This window comes from Panthera onca, chromosome A3 (assembly GCF_046562875.1).
Source record: "Panthera onca isolate mPanOnc1 chromosome A3, mPanOnc1 haplotype 2, whole genome shotgun sequence".
Classification (NCBI taxonomy): domain Eukaryota; kingdom Metazoa; phylum Chordata; class Mammalia; order Carnivora; family Felidae; genus Panthera; species Panthera onca.
This window is the reverse complement of record NC_138341.1, coordinates 123,237,349-123,258,814: the sequence shown is the minus strand read 5'-3', so window position 1 is coordinate 123,258,814 and position 21,466 is coordinate 123,237,349. Positions and strand designations below refer to the sequence as shown.

The window sequence follows — 21,466 nt, the reverse complement described above, 5'->3', positions numbered from 1 at the left end:
GACATTCAGTGTCACTGACAAAGATTCTCTCTTTGACCAACCTCTTCTGAATCTTCTTCTTGACTAAGCTTCAACGTTGGCCTGTAAAGATTTGAACAAACATTAACATAATTTCTAATGGCTGAAGGCAACATCACTAGGATGACCCCAGACCTGTTAAAGTCCCTGCCTGAGAAAAATCAAGGCTGCCAAATGAATTTGCTGTTTGTTCCAGCCAACACCTGGAACAAGATAGGGATCCTGACTCCCAGCCTGTGCGGGAGGGTAGGGGCCTGACTTTGGTAGGCACCGGTTAGCAAATCCATGTGGGTTTCATGTGGACCAACATCCCCTTCCCACTTTTTGTAATTTTTCATGAGTGTTCCCTTTCCCTCTTTCCCCATTCTCCCTTTATGATGCCCAGTCACCTCTGCACAATCAGAATCAAGCTCAGCACTTCCCCTACAGTCAGTGGGTACTGAATGAAATCTGTTTTCACTGCTATAATGAATTGCTGGCTGTGTTTATCTTTACCAGTTCTCCATGGAAAAATAAAAGCAGAAAGGTGATCTCCAAAACTGTTCACAAATTACTGGTCAGGAAGAGACCTTCTGGGATTTGATCCATCAGGGGAAATAATGAGAGGAGCAGTAGAAAAGAGGGAGAGCCGGGACATATAGGGCCTTGAAGGGTTCAAGCAAGGAGTTGGGGGCTTTATTCTAAGTCCCATGGGAAGTACAAGCTTTTAGGCTGAAGAGTCATAGATTAGAACAATACCTTGCACAATGTAAGCATTCACTATTAATTGTTAGAATTATTATTTACAGTTCGAAAGAGCAATTCCTCCAGCTGTGGTATGGAGAGAGGAAGTGTGGGGAGCCAAGGTGAGTATGGGACAACAGGTGGGAGTCTACTGCAATATTCCGGGCCAGAGATGGTGGTTATCTTGCTTGGCTCAGTGGTTATGGGGATGGAGAGAAGCGATTGAGTCCAGGGGAGATTTAGGAGGTCACGTTGGCAGGACTTGGTGAATGGCTGGAAGTGGTGGGGGCAGGGGAGGGAAAGAGGAAAAGCAAGGATAATGTCTATGTTTCTAGCTTGGGAGGATAAGTGGATGATGGGGCTGTTTCCAAATTCAGGAGCAAGTTTGTGTGTGGGTGGGGGGGCAGACGGGGAGGTCACTTTTTCAGATTAAAAAAAATTTTTTTTAATGTTTATTTTTATTTTTGAGACAGAGAGAGACAGAGCACGAGCAGGAGAGGGGCAGAGAGAGAGGGAGACCCAGAATCCCAAGCAGGCTCCAGGCTCTGAGCTGTCAGCACAGAGCCCAATGTGGGGCTAGAACTCATGAACTGTGAGATCATGACCTGAGCCTAAATCAAATGCTTAACTGACTGAGCCACCAGGGCACCCCTAAATATGTAGATTCTTATTCCAAGCTATCTAGAAACTGGTCCTCTGCTTAGTTTTATATCGTATTGGTGGAGTTAACTGCAATCTTCCAATAGTTGTGATCGCTGCAATTATGTTTGCAGCATGGGGGGTGGGATACAACTGTAAACAACTTGTGAGCTACCAGTTCCACATGTCACCCACTTGGGGCTTATTAGTTTGTTAGAAATGGACAATTATTGAACATCAGCTATGTGCCAGGCCTCATGCAGGGTACTTGATGCATGTAATCTCATTTAATCTTTATGATAAAAAACCCTATGAGATAGGGCTGGTTAGACCCATTTCATAGATGAGGAGGTACTTGGTGATTTGCTTTGGTTGAAATAGCTTGCAATTAGCAGAGCCAAGCTGTAACCCATTTTCTTCCCTCAACCTTAGCTGGTGCCTAGTAGGTAGAAATCACAAGAACAACTTTAGCGCAAGCATTTGGTTCACATTTGCATTCAATATTTATTGAAGTTCCTAGGCCTATCCAGTACTTACTGTCGGGGCTTAATAAGTTCTAAACAATAATGATTTTTCCTAGGATGAGTATAGATGCTTCTGTCAGCTGAGGCTGATTTCCACCTAATTTGCAGGGAATTTGTGCGGCACAATGATGAGCTAAATATTTATGCAGAAAGGATGTATGTACAAATCACATTTCCATAAGAAACACAAGGCAAATGAGAGTTTCCCACAAAAAAGTTTATTGATGGGAAAAGACGCTTTAGAGAATCAAACATTAGCCAGGATTAACCAGCATTATCCAAGAGTTAGCCATATTTAGGCAATTTTAGCATTTATGCCAGAGAAGTGTTTTTATTAAGTGTTGCCAAGGATTACTGGAGGAGAAATTATTTTTGCTCCTCATAGTTGAGGGAAAAAACTTGGGAATATCTCTTAATGACCAAGCCATTTTAGTGGGTGACCATGGGCAAGCTGTCACCTCTCAGTTTCTTCCTTCCTTCCCTCCTTCCTCCCCTCCCTCACTCCCTTCCTCCTTCCTTCCTTCCTTAGTTCCTTCCTTCCTTCCTTCCTTCCTTCCTTCAATGTTTATTTACTTATTTTGAGAGAGAGAGAGAGGGAAGACACAGGGCTTGAACCCACTAACAAGGAGATCATGACCTGAGGAGAAACCAAGGGTCAGATGTTTAACCAAATGAGCCACCCAGGCACCCCTGAGTCTGTTTCTTTTCTTTTAAAAAAATTTATTTTTAATGTTTATTTATTTTTGAGACAGAGAGAGACAGAGCATGAGCAGAGGAGGGGAGGGGGAGAGAGAGAGAGAGAGAGAGAGAGAGAGAGAGAGAGAGAGAGAGAATCCGAAGAAGGCTCCAGGCTCTGAGCTGTCAGCACAGAGCCTGACACAGGGCTCGAACTCATGAGCTGTGAGACCATGACCTGAGCTGAAGTTGGACACCCAACTGACTGAGCCACCCCGGTGCCCCTTTTTTATGTATTTAATTTATTTTTTTTAACCTGAGTCTCAGTTTCTTAAGCCGCCATCTACTGGATAGGATTGGATGTTCCCCAAGGCCTTGCCCACCTGTTTTGTAATTTCTGTGTGCTACAACTGTGCCTCTCTGTCTTTTTATTTATACTGAGGGGCGGGCTGTTGACCTCAGACCACCAACCTTCCTGCTGAGGAAAAAGAGTCAGCATTTAGACTATCTACTATGTGCCAAGCACCTGCTAGGTGCTTTATGTCAGTCAGCTCATCACCCCTCATAGCATAGGTTTTATTTCATTTTATAGCTAAGAACAAATAATTTGCAAATTGAGAAGCAGCTGCTACTTTTGGGGCCATTCTCCAGTCCTTTCACCCCTATCTAAGTTCAACAGAATTTTTTAAGTGGTTTCCCAAATAGGTACCAAGGGGCAAAGAGCATAGGGCTTGGAGTCATATAGGCCTGCGTTTGAATTCTGCCTCCCCAAGGTACTAACTGCATGCTGGGGTGAGTCCTGTCATTCCTCACGTGCACACACTTACCTTATGATCTCCACAGAACAGGGCTATTGTGTGCCTTCTCTGGGAAGCTGTCTGGCTTTGTGGTCCCAGTCTGGATGGTTGGTCATTCTAGGCTTCCCTCCAATGGTCATCTCAGATGGCCATGCTCACGGCCTCTCTGGTGGAGGAAGCAGCTTTGGATGTGGCCCTAACTTTTTCCCCATCCTTGTTTCCTTGAATTCCTTAGCCTGATCCCACCCAAGCCCTGGCCCTGCCTGACTTCTGCCTGTGTATATGGTGTATGGCTGGAGATGTGGGTTTAAGCCCCAGGATTGCCAGTTTCTAGTTGAGTGACCTGGAGTCACTCATTTGATTTCCCTAAGACTCAATTTCTCTTCTTTGAAGTGGGGATGATTTTATAGACTTTAAGACTTTTATAGTTGGTTAAACATCATGATGTTGAAATTGCATGCTGAACTGTATTGTGCCCTCACCCCAGGGAATGACCTCGGTCTTTCTGAATGAATTCTTCTGTGACCTTAAGACTTCCTGGGTTAAAGAGTCCCTCTGGCTTTATTACAGAGGGACATCTGAGTCAGCCGGTCCCTTGTGGTCAAGATTCAGATGCCTTGAATGAGCAAATGGGTGAACAACCTTTGTCCCACAAATGTTGCTTTAAGAAGACTCATTTCTGCCTGGCTGAGACATATTTCACCTAGATGTAGCTCATTTAATGTTTTTAAAACTCTGTGTCCGGACACCACCTGCTGAGGTCACAGAAGCAGCAGGTGGCTGCCCAGGATGCAGAGCCAGACCCCCTTGTGTTCTTTCTGCTGTGCCCGCTGGTGCTCACGGGTCCAGCCTCTGCTTGGAATTTAGCTTTGGCAACATCAAGACTCACGGTCAGACTTTTCATTTCGTTTTCTTCTGAGATTGTGACATGGCTTTGAAAAGATGTTTCAGGAAAATGAGAAAGTTGTAGAAAAAAATTAGACGTACAGTTCCACAGGGGATCTCAGAAATACACACTCTTCCATCTTAAATAAATAACCACTTTATTAATTATAATTCACATAAAATAAAAATTTGCCTTGTAAAAGAATACAAGTCAGTGGGGTTTTTTTTTTTTAGCATTTTCACAGAATTGTTGTGCAACCATTATCACTGTCTAATTTTAGAACATTTTTATCACCTCCCAAAGAAACCCCACACCTGTTAGCAGTCACTTTTCGTACATCCTTGGTAACCACTCATTTACTTTCTGTCTCTGTGAGTCTGCCTATTCTGGACATTTCATATAAATGGAATCATCTGATATGTGGCCTTTTGTGATTGGCTGCTTTCACATAGCATCATGTTTTCCAGGTTCATCCATGGTGTAGTGGGTTTTAATATTTAATTCCTTTTTGGCTGAATGACATTCAGTTGATGGCACATCACATGCTGTTGATTCATCACCAGAGCTAATGGATGTTTGGGTTGTTTATACTTTTTTTTTTTAGAATTTAACTTTATTTTTTATTTTTTAAAATTTACATCAAAATTAGTATATAGTGAAGCAATGATTTCAGGAGTAGATTCCTTAATGCCCCTTACCCATGTAGCCCATCCTCCCTCCCCCACCCCCTCCAGTAACCCTCTGTTTGTTTTCCATATTTATGAGTCTTTTTTGTTTTGTCCCTCTCCCTGTTTTTATATTATTTTTGTTTCCCTTCCCTTATGTTCATCTGTTTTGTCTCTTAAAGTCCTCATATGAGTGAAGTCATATGATTTTTGTCTTTCTCTGACTAATTTCCCTTAGCATAATACCCTCCAGTTCCATCCACATAGTTGCAAATGGCAAGATTTCATTCTTTTTGATTGCTGTATATATATATATATATATATATATATATATATATATATATATATACACACACACACACACACACACACACCACATTTTCTTTATCCATTCATCCATCGATGGACATTTGGGCTCTGTCCATACTTTGGCTATTGTTGATAGTGCTGCTATAAACATGGGGGTGCATATGTCCCTTTGAAACAGCACACCTGTATCCCTTGGATAAATGCCTAGTAGTGCAATTGCTGGGTCGTAGGGTAGTTCTATTTTTAGTTTTTTGAGAAACCTCCATACTGTTTTCCAGAGTAGCTGCACCAGCTTGCATTCCCACCAACAATTCAAAAGAAATCCTCTTTCTCCGTATCCTTGCCATATGTTGTTGTCTGAGTTGTTAATGTTAGCCATTCTGACAGTGTGAGGTGGTATCTCATTGTGGTTTTGATTTGTATTTCCCTGATGATGAGTGATGTTGAGCATTTTTTCATGTGTCGGTGGGCCATCTGGATGTCTTCTTTGGAGAAGTGTCTATTCATGTCTTTTGCCCATTTCTTCACTGGATTATTTGTTTTTTGGGTGTTGAGTTTGATAAGTTCTTTGTAGATTTTGGATACTCTTTATCTGATATGTCATTTGCAAATATCTTCTCCCATTCTGTCAGTTGCCTTTTAGTTTTGCTGATTGTTTCCTTCACTGTGCAGAAGCTTTTTATTTTGATGAGGTCCCAGTAGTTCATTTTTTAAAAAAAAGATTTAAAGTTTATTTCTTTATTCTGAAAGAGAGAGAGAGAGAGAGAGAGAGAGAGAGAGAGAGAGAGATAAAGAGGAAGGAGCAGAAAGAGAAAGAGAATCTTAAGCAGGCTGTGCACTCCCAGCATGGAGCCCAGCATGGAGCGTGACACAGGGCTTGAACCTGTGAATCCTGAGATTATGACCCCCATGAACTATGAGACCATGACCTGAGCTGAAATTAAGAGTGGGACAGATGAACAGATGCTTAACCAACTGAGCCACGCAGGTGATCCTGGGTTGTTTCTACACTCTGGCTATTATGAATATCGCTGCGATGACGGTTCCTATACAAGTTTTATAAGGACACATATTTTCAGTTCTCTTGAGTATAGACCTGGGGATGGAAGTACTGGATCAGCTGATAACTTTGTTTAACATTTGGGGCAACTTCTAGACCACTTTCCAAAGTGGGTGCACCACTTTACAACCCCATCTCCAGAAGCTCTATTTTGGCCTTTTGGTTGAAATGCAGATGCTGACAATTTATTGAGCTTCAAGCCCGATTTGGTCCCAAGTCTCAGAGGAACATTCAGATAGAATTACAGGATTGAATTTAGCATGGCCAGGAAAGACCTGCTGTGATCTATGATGTTGCACCTTAAATATCCTGTAATCAAATTTAAAATACGGTACAGTCTGGGATTTGAGTTCTTGAGGAGGAGCTGTCATCTAGCACAGGAAGAACAGTTTAGGACAGTGCCTATCTTGCTTTGAGTTCCTTTTGGCTGAGACAAAGATTTGAGTACAAGTCATTTCCTTGGGAGGTGACCCCAGGAAGCATCTGGTAAAGCATGAAGAAAGTGAGACAGGGAGGGGCAGGAAGTCAGTAAGAGGTGTATCATGGAGCAGGTTGCCACTGTGAGCAACCAGACCTCATTTCAGCCAGGGACCTCTGGGATCCAGTGTAGAACATGGCTTTGAGTTCTCTACGTGGAGAAACAGAAAAGCTGGAGCATTTATCCACTAATCCCTGGTCTGCCAGTTGGCTGAGGGCTACTTCCAGGGACGTGAACTCCTTAGGACTCTGGTTTGTCTTGCCTGTACCCACAGCCACGGGAGGTGAGTTGCAGGGCTGGCCCTAGGCAGACCATGGTGTGTGGAGGTCCACGGGCAGGGAACTGCCAGCATCAGCCATGGGGCCAATCCAAACTGTCAGCTGAGTAACTCTCCAGTGGCCATCTCTAACTAACCACATTTAAAAGGTTCGATCAATGTTGTGTAAGGGTACCTCTGTTGACTTAAAGGAATCAAAAGTAGGAGAAATAAAATCTTTTCTTAAACCCTCCCCCGAGGTAGAAAGCACAAAGCTTCTAGAATGTGGGAAATGGCTGATATATATTTTTTAAAAAATTGAAGTTAGAGGCTGTTCTTTAAGAAAGAAAAGAATGGGGCAATTGAAAAGCATTTGCTGAAGTAATCAGAGCTGAGAGGCAGGAATAGAAATGGAAATCAGAATCTGTCTTGAGACAATTTAGTGGGATAATCAAGGGCTAGGAATTGTGCCAGTTCCCCACAGATCAAAACCACTGGGTTCCACAGAGCCCTGAGTACATGTTTATGTTCAGGCCCAGTGGAAGAAAGGGCCTGTGTGCCAGCAGCTTCCAAATCCACTGGAGACCTGAGTCACCTGGGGCATGTAAGAAAATTACACGTCTGGGGTCTTTCCAAAGCAGGGCCCGGGAATCTGTATTTTAACAAGCTCCCTGGGTGACTGTGGTTCAGATTGGGGGACCTCTGACAGGAGACAGTCTTACTGTAGATAAAGTTCCAGACATTTTTGGGAACTGACTGGAAAATGGACAATCTACTGTGCTTCCTTCTCAGCCTTCCCCAATGCCCTGCTTACGTTTCACTGGCTCATGCTTTGTAGCTAGCCCAACCTGTCAGCAGAAAGAGTTAGGGGTCCCAGGAAAAATAAAAGACAAAGCTTTCAAGACATAGAAAAAGTCGTTTTAGGTCTCTGCCCATCTTGTGATCCATGCCCAAAGCACATTTCTTACAGAAATTCCTGGGATATGTTGAAATTGCATAAAAATAGACCCCAGTAGATAATGATTTTAGGGGAACAAAAGAATATAAGAGCCACTATCAGGCCAGGAGAGAGCCTAATCATATCAGGGGCAATGTTCAGAGGTAAAGCTTCTAGTGCTGGTTCAGAAGTAAAGACTGACCTGAAGCATGTTCTGTCTTTGCAGGATCTAAGCCCCTTTGAGTATTCAGACACCGACCAACTAAAGCCAGAGAATTGACAATATTGACCGTTGCTGGCCTTCATGACTTTGACCTGAACTCTGTCCCCTTAAGATGACTTTTGCCCCAATTCCATGCTGGATTCCCCATTGGGCAAGCTGATTCATGAACAGGTATGCCTCCTTACCTTAAAACTTCCCCAGTTTTGTTGCTCAAGGAGACACTGCTTTGGGAGATATCTCTGGTGTTCTCCTTTACCTGTTGCTAGTAAAACCCTTGCCTTTCCTATTCTGCGGCTTGGTTGTTTTCTTTTGGCTTGACACCCACTAAAAGGCAAACTTAGTTTTGGGTAACAAACCTTTAGTTCCATCCTTGGCTGAAGTGTCCGGCAGGAATGTCTGTGGGGTAGGATTTTCACCCCTGGGAACTAGGAATCTCAGACGGTGTGGTCCTCTCTGTAAAGCATGGCCCCAGATGAACAAACAATCAGACCGTCAAGTTAGTTAAAAAGGGTACATAGGGGTTTTCTTGACCGAGTCTCTCTAAAAATATGAAAGGCTGTGAAAACTTCTCACTCCCCACCAAACTTTTCTTAGTCAGTGTTATGGGTTGAATCATTCCCAAAATTCATGTTGAAGTCCTGTCCCCCAGTACCTCAGAATGTGACCTTATTTGGGGTAGGGTCTTGAGAGAAGTAATTTGGTTGTCGAAAACAGAAAAACAAGCCCCAAATGGAGTCATTTGCCACCCCACCTCATGATGGCAAACTGAGACTTAAATATTAGCGTGTCAACAGATCCTAGGAATGTGATCTTTTAGGGGTCAATCTGAAACTTCCTGATCAACACCAGTAAGGTCATCTGCAAAACAATAACCCTGGGTCCCTTTTGTGAGAATAGATGGAGTCCTGGTCTGATTCTTTCTTTTATTTTGCTAGTAACCTCCTTGCCCCACCCTCCTTCCCTTGAAAACCTTCCATTTTGTACAACCCAGACCTTCTCTCTGCTTGCTAGGCGGGATGCTGCCTGCCTCATGAACTGCTTAATAAAGCCAATTAGATCTTCAAAGGGACTTGTTTGAATTAAAAAACATTTTTTTATTATTTATTTTTTAAAGTTTATTTATCTTGAGAGAGAGGGAGAGAGAGAGAGAGGCAGAATGAGAGGGAGACAGAGAATCCGGAGCAGGTTCTGCACTGTCAGCACAGAAACCGACTTAGGACTAGAACTCACGAACTGTGAGATCATGACCTGAGCCGAAATCAAGAGTCAGACACTTAACTGACTGAGCCACCCAGGCACCCCTGAATTTTGTTTTTTAACCCAGTGAAAATGAAGTCTTTAGGGTGGGTCCTAATCCAGTATGTCCCATGTCCTTATGGAGACAGGTCGTGTGAATTTAGGGCGGCCATGCACAGACCAAGGAGAGAGGTCTGGAACAGATCTCTTCTTCACAGCCTCAGGAGACCCCAAGCCTGCCACTACCTTATTTCAGGTTCCACCCTCACCCTTCCAGCTGATTCCCCTTCTTCCTTGAAGCCTTTGTTAATGTGGTTCCTAAGGGGTCACCAGGTTAGATTTTTGGCTATATGCTTTCTTCATGTCCTGAGCTCTGCCCCTGTAGCAGCTACACATTTGTAATTAATAATTTGTGTAATGATTTATGGAGTGTCTTATCTAGAATGTAAACTCCATGGGGGAAGGGATTTTTGTTCTGTTTGTTCACTTCTGTTTCCCCAGCACCTGGAACTGTGTCCAGTACATAGTGGTGGGTTTTCTATCGGTATTTGTTGGCTGAACAAATGAATAGCATGGAATCGCCAGAAGGGGATGGACCAGGTCTGTCTTGTTCACTCCTGTTTCTCCAGCACCCAGAGTAGGTCCTGGCATAGAATAAACCCTGTGACTGTCAGGGGAAGGTGAAGAAGGTGACGGGGAGGGAGGACATCAGGCACAGCTTGCCTGGGTTGGGAGTCTAGAGAGCTCTTGGCTCCATGGGGACACCCTCCTGCTAACAGGCCAGTGTGATGTAAGGGTGATGGGTCCACCCAGGGGGCTGCTCGAGTCCAAGAAAGGAGGATGCCTGGTGGGATGTAAGAGAGGGTGTGGTTGAAATGGATGGTGGGGAGAGCTTAGGAGTCAGTGTTAGACCTGGAGAAAAGGCCGCTGAAGAGGCATTTTTTTCCAGGTTCCCCGGGTCCTGCTGCCTTGAGGGCCACGTGAGGAATGCCCTCCAAAGCTCACCCCCAGCATGTGAGCTCAGGAATAGCAGAGCCTTTGGCTTGTTGGGCTGCATTGTTCTCCATGGCCTGAATTGTGTTGGGGTTCCCCTCGTGTCCCCAGACTGGGTTTTTCTTGTGGGCCGAAAGATCATGTGTGGATGAGGCTTCCACTTGGGAAAACAAGTTCCTGCTCTTCTAGTTTCCGGAAAGCTAGGATTTATTCCGGAGGTTGTCCAGCAGGCAGACCCTGTTATTTAGAGAGCCCCCCACTGGGCTGGCCCTACTAAAGGAACCGTTCCTCTGACTGTGTTCCTCGGGTATCTCTGTGCATTTCAGGGTACTTTGACACCTTGTCAGACTGTTTGCATTTGGAATACAAAACAGTCAGGTATGTTTCCAAGGAAGAGGGTGGGGGACACATCCACAGGCATGGCTGGGTCCGCAGATTGGAGCTGGAGCAGAGAAGGGGCCTGGATGACATGCCTGCGAGAGACCACCCGTCTCAGGGCCCCTGGATGTGGTTCCTCAAGCAAAGATTCCTTGGGCGTCATGGACCATCTGCCTCCTCCTATGGATGTCTTCAGCATGATCTCTCTCCCTCTCCCGCAGCAAGAGGGCTTGATCAAGGTTTCTTTGATTGAATTAGTAGCTCCTGAAGCACAGTGTAAGATAAAATTGGGGACACAGTGTAAATGAGAACACGAAAAGATTTACTATATTAGATGTTCATTGTGGTAACGTGGAAATGTGACGGGATAACTTATGGGGATTTCTCTGGGCTTTGTTGATGCTGCTATAGTGGGGTCAGAAAGTGCAATCTGCTTTGGTTTTCAGTGTTTTCTTCCTGTCCACCCCCCTTTCCAGGTGGGTGTCTTCTTGCCTCCCTTGGAGTGAACTGGAGCCTCTCAGGTGAGCCTGCAAGGAAGGCACAAATGCTTCCCTCCCCTTTGCTCTCACGCTCCATCGCTCCATCAGCCCTTTAGGGAAGGCTCACAGTGATCCCAACCTCTCTGTGCATCAGTTTCTTCATCTATAAAATGGGGACAATTTTACAGATTGTAAAATTGTGAGAAAATGAATTAACATTTGATCCTTCTCTTCAGTTATATATTTATATACATACATTTATTTCCAGGAATTGGCTCAGGTGATTGCAGAGGCTGGCACATCTGACATTTGGGGGGCAGGGGATTAGACTGGGGACTCAGGCAGGAGCCCATGCCACAGTCTTGAGGCAGAATGTCTTCATCCCAGAGAAACCTCAGTTTTGCTCTGAAGGCCTTTCAATTGATTAGATGAAGCGGGCCCACTCACATCATGGAGGATGATCTCCTTTACTTAAAGTAAAGGATTCTGCCTGAGTGTAGATGTTAATCACATCTATGAAACACCTCCACAGCAACATCTAGATTAGTGGTTGATTAAATAAACTGGGTGTTGTAGCCAAGCCAAGCTGACATATAAAGCTGACAGATAAACGCTGTCCCTCCAATTTTATTAGGGCATGACATCCCTAACCCAGCTAACTGGCCCCTTGCATGCAGGCCACAGTGACCAGCTAGGTCTGACCTCTGGGGAAGCTTCCTGCTCACACCCTCTGCCTCTCCCTCCATTCCTGACCCCCTGCATGGCTCTTGTTTTTCTTATTCCACCCCCTCCCCACCATGGGTAGCGGAATTTGGGGGTGTCTTTTGGGTTCTTGAGGTGGCAGAGGGGAGAAGATGAAAGAAAGAGTCTGGTTGCATAAAGGCAGCTTGCTTCTCCTTCCTTCCTGTTGACCCTGGTTATTAAAGAGAAAAAAAAGCCAGCATCACCCACTGCCAGGGTGCGTCTTATGCCAGTACTCATACGGCTTTCCAAACTCATTAAGCTGAAAGTGTGTCTGTCTCTTTTGCAGTCTTGAATTATATTAACCAGCCCCCTTTTGTTGCCCCTAGCTCTAATTTATTTTCCTTGATCATGATAGATGGGGGAGGGAGAGGCTGCCCTATCCTGATGGCTGGTGACTGTCACCCAGCCTGGAGTTTGGTTGGAAAATCAGGTAGTGACATGCGTTTCTCAATCAGTTAGAAAGTCTGTGTCCTATCTCCCTCCCCACGGGCTTCTGACTCTTTAGCAGAAATCTCCTTATTATATGCAGCTTGTCACAGTCTCCCCAGTTGTAAAAGTTTATTTTAAAACTGCGTATGCCACATAATATTTACAGATGAAATTATATACTGTTGGGGATTCGCTTCAAAATAATGCAGGAGGGGGAGGTGGGTGGGATACAGATGAAACCAGATCAGCCATAAATCAATAATTGTTCAAGCTGGGTGGTGGGTATATGGGGGCTCATTATATTTTCTGTATACTGCTGAACATGTTTACAGTTTTCCATAGCGAAAAAATTAAAGAGGAAAAGATTTTTCTAAAAAAACCCCACATTACTAAACAAAATCCTTAAGTATGTTTTCAAATAGTGTTCCTCAAGAATATACTCAAGGTTCCACAGATGTTTGATTAAAATTTCATTTTTAAATATATTCTTAACTCTTTAATACTTGAATAACAGGATGTGGAAATACAGAGCTGGGGTTGACAAACGCTGTGAAGTGCCACATAGTAAACGTTTTTGGCTTTAAGGGCTACATAGGCTGCTGTTGGAGTGCAAAAGCAGCCACAGGCACTATGCAAATGAATGTGCACAGATGTGTTCCAATAAAACTTTATTTGTGAACATCAGAATTTGAATTTTCTGTAATTTTCACATTTCACTAGTCTTCTTTGGACTAAAAGAAAAAATCATTAAAAAATAAAAAAACATTCTAAGCTGGTGGGACTTACAAAAACAAATGGCAGGCTGGATTTGGCTTATATCACATAGTTTGCAGACCATGCTATAGATGATAGTTTAACACACTGGAGATGACCAACAGGTAATTTGGCCTTCCAGGATCAGTTTGTTTCCTTGAACAACCCGGGGAATAAAACTTTGGTCATCTGTGGGCGCATTAAAAAACAAAACAAAACAAAACAAATCAAAACAAAACAAAACAACACCCAAGCCAAGTACTGCATATATTGATTGAAACAGAACCAAATAATTACCATGTGACAAAAGAATAGGAATAAAAGTCCCTTTCTTTATTGTTCAACTCTGGTGTACTACCCACAGGTAACAGCTGGGGTCCCTGTCCTCTATGATCTGAAGACACACCAGCCCATCCTTCTTCCTCCCCAGAAGGCTGGACTACATCTGCTTTGAGGATCAAGCAGGAGACAGAGATAAGCTGCCACTTCCCCAAATACAGAGTTGTACACTTTACGTCTTGAGAATCAGACCTCCCACTGGCGGGAGCGCTTGCCCTTAACTGATACATCAAGTAAGAAGGGAATGGTTGTATGTCTGAGCTGAACTGACAGGTGTCAATGTTTCATGATACCTCTGAGTAGGATCCCATGAGGGAACCGTGGGCAAACCTTTCTTCCTGCCTCAACTTCCCCAGTCCCTCTGGCCCCATTTGGGTCCCCAGCTGCTGGGGGGTAAGTTATCTGGTCAATCTATAGGTTTGATGTCTCCTATGCTTTGTTTTGTTTTCTCTCTACTTTTCCTTTTGATTTTCTGAGAGTGGACACTAATTTAACTCTCAGCTTCCTCTTTTTTCCTTAGGGAATCAAACCAGGTTATTTTTGTTCATGAGATGGTGAAATACACTGAAAGTAGTGAGGGGGAGAAAGGCGTGAGAGAGAAAACGCCCGCTGCTTCCACTGGGATCCTTGCTGGCTGTTCCTGAGTTTTCCATGGAAAGCACTTAGATACTCAGAACAAAGGGTAAGCTGCATTATTCTTTTAGAACCAAGAGGGAGGAACCTTGGGGATTAGCTGGTCCAAACCTATCCATTTACAGATAGGGAAGCCAAGGCTCCCAGGGGTGGAAGGCAGGAAATAGGGAGTGGGGCATGAATGGGGGAGAGATACGGTTTGGGAAGGATGAGCAGGCAAGGGGCCTGAGGAGGGTGGGAGGTGCTGCAGGGTATTTGCCACATGAGAGATGAGGGGGAGGAGGCCATGCCAAGATGGTCCTAGAATGCCCAGCTTGAGATGTGGCCTCCTCTTGGGGATTAAAGGCTGCTGGAAGGTTTAGGTGGAGGGTGTTGGGTTGTGTTATGCTTCAGAAAGGTCTCTGTGTGGAGGAGGGATGCACTCCAGAAGCTGGAGGCTGGAGGTCCTGGAGGAGGATAAGAATAAGGAGGATAAGAAGGCATCCAGATGTGGATGGCCGGTTGCGGGGGGTGGGGGGAGGAGAAGACATGGCAGCTTGGGGAAAGGTGGAGCCAGGGCAGGGGGCTCCTGTCTGGATGGGGAGATAAGCCCATCTGAAGGGTGGCACGAAGGAATCTGGAGGGGGAGAGACAGGAGAGAGCTGCCCTGGTGGAGTGAGACCTTGGAGGTGGTGACCCAGGGCCTGGTGAGGAGCAGGGGAACGCCGAGGTGGCAGGTGTCGGCTTTGACAACTGGGAGCCCAGTCTACAGAGGCTGACCTGTGACACCCCTGTTCACGGTTGAGGTTCTGATGTCACACACTCCTGACCATAGAGGCATCAGCCACTGAGAGGACAAGCCAGATGGGTGGTCTCTGGACCCACGGCTTCTGGCTCACTCTCCTGGCTCTTGGAAGGAGGTAGAATCAAGCTGGTGCCGGTTACTGTTCTGTGTTGGTTGATGTGAGAAAGTGGAGAACCTAATGACCAAAATGAAACAAAAAAACTGCTCTGTGGGTGTCTGGAAGCATGCTCTCAACATCCCTGCGTTTAATCTGACGTCTTTGGCCGGGTTCCCTATGTGACATGAAGTGCCGTATTTATTTCAGACCCTTTCCAATTTCTGACAATTAGTTTCTTGGCCATTAAGCTGGGCTGGAGCAGGAATACTTTAATGTGCTTATTTATATCTCATTGGTTACATAAGTCCCCTCGTAAGTAAGCGCCATGATCCCCAAAAGTGTCAGCGTGAAAGCTTAAATGGACTCATCAATCTCTCAGCCTGTCTTCCTGGAAGGTCAGCCTTGAGGCAAATTGCAGCTTTGTCACCCCTGATCTGATGGCCCATCCACCACTTTTGCCTGATTTCTGAGCACTAGGACCTTAGAACCAATTTGAGGGGGGAGGTGGGGGCAGGAGGGACACGTGGAGAGTCACCAGAGCCTGGTCCTTCAGAGAGCTGGGGCCCACAGCCGTGGGGCTGAGACACAGGCTGGGGGCAGATGAGTGGCAGTTGTGGGAAGATCTTACACAGGGAGGGACATGGTCAGGCTTCCCCGAGGAAGACCATTTCGGCTGTATGGCGCAAGGTGCATGGAAGGGAGGGCAGGCGGCAGTCCTGCTGAGCGTGACTGGCTCCAAACCCCCATGACAGCCAGCTGAGACCAGCTTCATAATTTCTGAGCCCACTTCAAAGTGAAAAAGAGAAGCATCTTATTCAAAGTTTGAGGACAATGGAATATCATTCAGCCATATAAAGGAATGAAATACCGATGCGTGCCACCACATGGATGGACCTCAAAAGCATTACACTAAGTAAAAAAAAGCTAGACACAAAGGGTCACACATTGTATGATTTCATTCATATGAAATATCCAGAAGAGGTAAATCCATAGAGACAGAAAGTAGGTCAGTGGTTGCCTGGGGCTGGGGGCTGTGAGATGTGAGGGGTGACTTAATGGGAAGGGGGTTTGCAATTGGGCTGATGGAACCGTTTTGGAGCTGGAGAGAGGTAGTGGGGACGCACTAAATGCTACTGAATGGTACACTTTAAAATAGTTAATTTTATGTTCTGTGAATTTTACCTCAATAAAAAAATTTATTCACTGGGATTGGGATGTAGACATAATTTGGGGGACTTCTAGAGTGATATTGTGGTTTTTTTCTTAGCATTTTTTTTTTAGAGAGAGAGAGAGAGAACAAGCAGGGGAGGGGGAGAGAGAGAGAGAGAGAGAGAGAGAGAGAGAGAGACCCTCAAGTAGACTTCACGCTGAACGTGGCTCAACCTCACGACCCTGAGATCATGAATTGAGCCAAAATCAAGAGTCAGACGTTTAACTGACTGAGTCACCCAGGCGCCCCAAGTGATGTTGTACTTCTGACCCAATAGACACACAGCCAAATTCTTCCAAAAGACTTAATTTCTTGATAGGGCCCAGAAGTTCTTTTACACTTTTTAGGTAAACTGTCTTGCTGTTGTGTGTATGTGTGTGTGTGTGTGTGTGTGTGTGTGTGAAGATCTGTTGATTTACAGTAGTAGCTACTATGAATATATAGTAAGTAGCTTGGACATTTTGGATGGATGTCATGAATTCCGTGCCAGAATTATGTGTCATTAGCTACTCTAAATTCATCCAGTGTGGAAAGAGAGAGGGGCTGGTGTTATAGCAGCCTGAAGGACCACAAGGGCAGTCTGTGAGCTAAATTATGTAGTCTCAGCCTCTTATCTGATACATCACAGGGATTCGGGAGTTACAAGAAAACTTCCCTAAGTGCCCTGATGATCTTCCAGCCCGAATGAAATACTTGGAGTGAAGGGAGGTCGCTACTGGTGGCAGCAGATTACTCCAAGGCTGAACATTTCAATGCCTAGAATGTTTTTATTTTCCTGTACCTGAAAGATACCTCTCTTTGGTTTATACCCACGGGTCCAATATTTTCTCTGGGGCACACTGGTTACCCTTCTGCTGGGAGGTGACGATAGGAATCCCGTCCCCTTCTTCTGAAAGCTAAATATCCCTTGTTATGTTGCAAGCTTCTTCATGGGCCGGTCATCCTTCCTGGACACACACTGCCAGGGAAATGTGCTCACATCAATGCTCTGACCTTGTGACCTAATCTCTTGCCCCCATCCAAATGCCCTCATCTTCCCCTCTACTCAGTCTCCTTCTCGGGGTGCTGCCCCCTCTTCTTTAGGCCATTTTACACAGAGGCCATTCTTCTGATTCTTTACTCCATGGTGGGGCTTGTTGGTCTCCTAGGAAAATAAAACCCTGCCCTGTACGAGGCATCCTGACCTTGCTGACTCTGAAAGAGGAAGGGTCAGGGATGGGCTGAATTGTGCCCCCTGCCCCCAATTTATATGTTGAAGTTATAACCCCCAGGACCTCAGAATGTGACTGTATTTGGAGATGGGACCTTTAAAGTGGTAATTAAGGTAAAATGAGGTCATATGGGTGGGCCTTAATCCCCTAGGACTGGTCCTTAAAGGATTAAGACATAGCAGGGGCGCCTGGGTGGCTCAGTGGGTTAAGTGTCCGACTTCAGCTCAGGTTATGATCTCATGGTTCATGGGTTCCAGCCCCGCATTGGGCTCTGTGTTGACAGCTCAGAGCTTGGAGCCTGCTTTGGACTCTGTGTCTCCCTCTTGCTCTGCCCCTTCCCTGCTCACGCTCTGTCTCTCTCTCTCTCTCTCAAAAATAAATAAACATTAAAAAAGAAGAGATTAGGACATAGATATGCACACACATGGAGGAAAGACCATGTGAAGACACAGGGAGAAGGAGGCCATCCGCAAGCCAAGGAGAGAGGCCTCAGCAGAAATCAACTTTGCTGACACCTCGATCTTGGACTCCTAGTCTCCAAACCGGGAGGAATTCACTTTCTGCTGTTTGGGCCATCCTGTCTGTGCCAGCCCCAGCAAACTAGTTATCAGAACCTCCCAAACTGGCCTCTTCTCCTTCTCAGAGGGGTCACTCTCTGCACGAGCCCCACCCCCCACCTTCCCAGGAAAGAGAAGGTGATTTCTTCTTTTTTCTTTAATGTTTATTTCTTTTTGAGAGAGAGAGACACACACACACAGAGTGCAAGCAGGGGAGGGGCAGAGAAAGAGGAATCTGAAACAGGCTGCAGGCTCTCAGCTGTCAGCGCAGTGCCCTACATCGGGGCTTGAACCCACAAGCCATGAGATCATTACCTGAGCCGAGGTTGGACTCTTAACTGGCTGAGCCACCCAGGTGCCCCAAGAGAAGGTGACTTCTGACTGAAGCAGAGAAAACCCTGATCCCAGAAACAGAAGCATAGTCTAAGTTCCTAGCAGGCTGCCCACTGGATAGGTCACGGCAAAGCTTTGGCAGTGCTGTTTGCTTCTCCAGGAATCTGAAGCCTAATTTTAGTGCCTTGTTTATAGAGTCTCTCAACCCCTCTTTGGACTGTGGGGTTATGGTCCCCGGGTGCCCAGAGTGGCAGGTCTGACCTAACTGCTAGATTGTGATGGAAATTGGATTTAATAAGGCTACCAGCCGGGGCATTCTGGTAAACAACACAGATTTGGCCAGACTCTAGGAATGCTTCCAGATGCTTGGGGCCCAAGTTGGTTCCCAGACATCACTCCCCATCAGCACTGGACGGTGGGTCTGCGTGGGACCTGACCTCCAGAATGCAGCTGGAAGGAGGTACCTGGGGTGGGTTTCAAGCACTGGTAGCTTGGAGTTCCCACCCAAGCAGAGTAGTAGCCACATAGGGTCTCGCATATGCCCTCAGGGGGTCATCTCTCTGAGGTGCAGTGTTCTGAAGCTCTTATTAGCTGGATGCCTGGGCTACATTAAGAGCAGAACAAAGTGCATCTCTCTGTGGCTTCAGTCTAGATGGTGTCTCAAGCCAGGCATTGATTATAGAAGTTGAGAAAGGCCAGTGCAGAAAGCAAACCCAGCCCTCTGATTGGCTGTGCTAAGTCACCGGGAGCAGACAAGATGGAAGGATGGGAGGTGGGGTCTAGAAGCCAGGGTCCCAGGTTGGACCCTTATTACTGACAGCCAGCTTCCTTCCATGTTCAGTGCTGTAGGGCAAAACTAAATGTCTGGGTTATGGGGCCTGTTTTCTTAAAGGAGCAAAGGGCAGATGTATTAATGTCTGTTTGTGCCAAATGCAAGAGGTAGGAAAGAAAGCGAGGGATTCAAATAGCCGGGGGTGGGGATGTTTGACCTAGCTGGGGCTGGGAGATTTAGGAGGAGACAGGAGGGTCAGCAATGTGCCCATAACGGAGCATCTCCATCACTCGCCCCTCAGGCTGAAGCACAGCACTGAGCCCACTTTGGGCAGCACTGAGTATTAATGAATGGGGGGGTCTGACATTCTGTGCATGTGGAGGCTACCTGAGCTGACACCACTAACCCAGATGAGTTTTGTGGCTACTGCTGTTGTCATCCCTGGGGCGCACTAATTAAAATTAAGGCACAGTGTGGTGTGCTGTGTTTACATCTGGTGAAACTGGGAGGCTTTGCCTGGCCTGACTGCAAGTTCCCCTTTCCACTCTGCTTCCACAGTTAAGGTACCCTTGCTGAGCAACCCTCCTTCTCAAGGGGACCGGGTGCAGTTCCCTCTTATCCCTGAATAGCAGGTTTCAATTCCCTGCCAGATCATGGGGTTATTCAAGGAAGCCAATCACATCTTCTCGTGGGAACCAAGGGTCACCGCGCTCTCTTGAGAATACAGGCCTGCCACCCACAGCCCTTGGTGGCGCACTTTGTCCTGGCATACGATGCCCATGTGGCCTTGTGTGACATGCAGTGTCCTCCTCACCTGGGCCGTATGTGTGATCAACACATTGCCGTCAAGCGTATCTGTCCAGTGTCGAGTGTGGTAGATTAGCCGTCCATCCCCATGACCTTAGGGCAGGAATATCTCCCCCACCAACGGAGTGGTTGAGGCATACTGTCTCCCCAGCCATGCCTAGCAGCTGTCATGTTAGGCTCTCTGGAGAATGGAACTTGTCTTGGTTTCATTCAATTAAACCTTAGAGCTTCTCAGACCAAGTTCCCCTTGGGCTGGGCCAGAGGGCACCACTTAGGGTCAAGCCTTCATGCTTTCACCTCTGAGGTTAGTCCCTGCTCCTTCCCTTGATCCAGGGCCCAACGCCAAGCACCCCCCGAGCTCTGCTAACAGTGCATGAGCCGTCCTCCTTTTCTTTTCTCCTCCGAGGCACTGATAAAATAAGACTGCTGGTGGCTGTCTTGGTGTGCCAGCATTCCCATAGTACAGATGCTTTTTGTCTAGATGCGTGAATGACTGAATGAGCAAGAAGGAGTAATAATGGTGTAATAGGGAATTTGGCTTACCGCTTCCTGGGGGTGTGTATTAGTTGTGATGAAAGGCACAGCACAGCAGGTGCTACTGGTACTCCGCCCACATCCCCTACACTCGCATGCTGGTGGCTTCCTATGGCAAGATCCTGCAACTCCGCCTGAGGGTTTTCTCTGGTTGCAGATACTTGCTGGTGCGTGGGGCATGTTGAAATGCCGGGGAAATTAACCCCTGGGAGCAGCACTCAACCGATGATGCATAGAAACTGGCCGGTAGAAGTTCAGCTCTCTCACCCCTTGGGAGGAGTAACTCTAAGGTATGTTCTATGTCTGCATCGAACAATAGAAATATAACGTGAGCCATAATTGTGAGCCACCTATGTTCTTTTAAGGCAAAAAGAAATTATCACGTAAGATCAATTTTAATACTATATTTTAACCCAATATATTCAAAATGTTGTCCCCTGAATACATAAATGATACAAAAATCATCAATGAGATATTTTACTTTTTTTAAATACTAGGTCTTCAAAATCTGGTGTGTATTTTATAGTTACTCTATATCTCGATTTGAACTAGCCACACTTCAAGTCCTCAATAGCTCCACGTGGCTCGTGGCTCCCATCTTGGCCAGCATGGTTCCCTATCATCTTCTTTAAGCAAAAATCTTTAAGCCAAAATTCCCCACAGTGGTAACCTGTTCATTAATGTCCCCCTATTAGCTTCCTTCCTTTCCCTAAATTATTTCCCCACTCTCCAGCTAGAGGTTCCTAAAAGCACCTCCAGAACCAGGGTCTGCTTTGGGTGCTCCCTTCCTAAGATAGACAGTCATGACACCAAGCGTGCTCCGGAGAGTAGCACCAGGACTCCTGGGTGAAAATATCAAGAGAGTTATTTGAGCAGCACCAGGGCCATTCATTCATTCATTCATTCATTCAAAATTATGTATTGAGCTCTTTCTGTGTGCATTGCACTGTGCTGGCCACTGTCCAAAAGGGGAATGGGTATGAAGCT

At 45.9% G+C, this 21,466-nt stretch overlaps 1 long non-coding RNA gene across 3 annotated transcripts; it reads left to right on the top strand.

The window, feature by feature from the left end:
- The first annotated feature begins 802 nt into the window (after window positions 1-802).
- LOC132668996 (uncharacterized) lies at window positions 803-20,764 on the top strand. 3 transcript variants are annotated; one of them, XR_014137373.1, is made up of 7 exons: window positions 803-863; window positions 8,194-8,361; window positions 9,928-10,026; window positions 10,746-10,797; window positions 13,633-13,774; window positions 14,062-14,223; window positions 20,637-20,764. It is a non-coding gene; the product is annotated as an uncharacterized LOC132668996 (long non-coding RNA). The 3 variants fall into 3 exon arrangements; XR_013554520.2 differs by having other exon boundaries at window positions 10,746-11,318; window positions 13,567-13,774; XR_014137372.1 differs by lacking the exon at window positions 9,928-10,026 and having other exon boundaries at window positions 10,746-11,318; window positions 13,567-13,774.
- The last annotated feature ends 702 nt before the right edge of the window (window positions 20,765-21,466 follow it).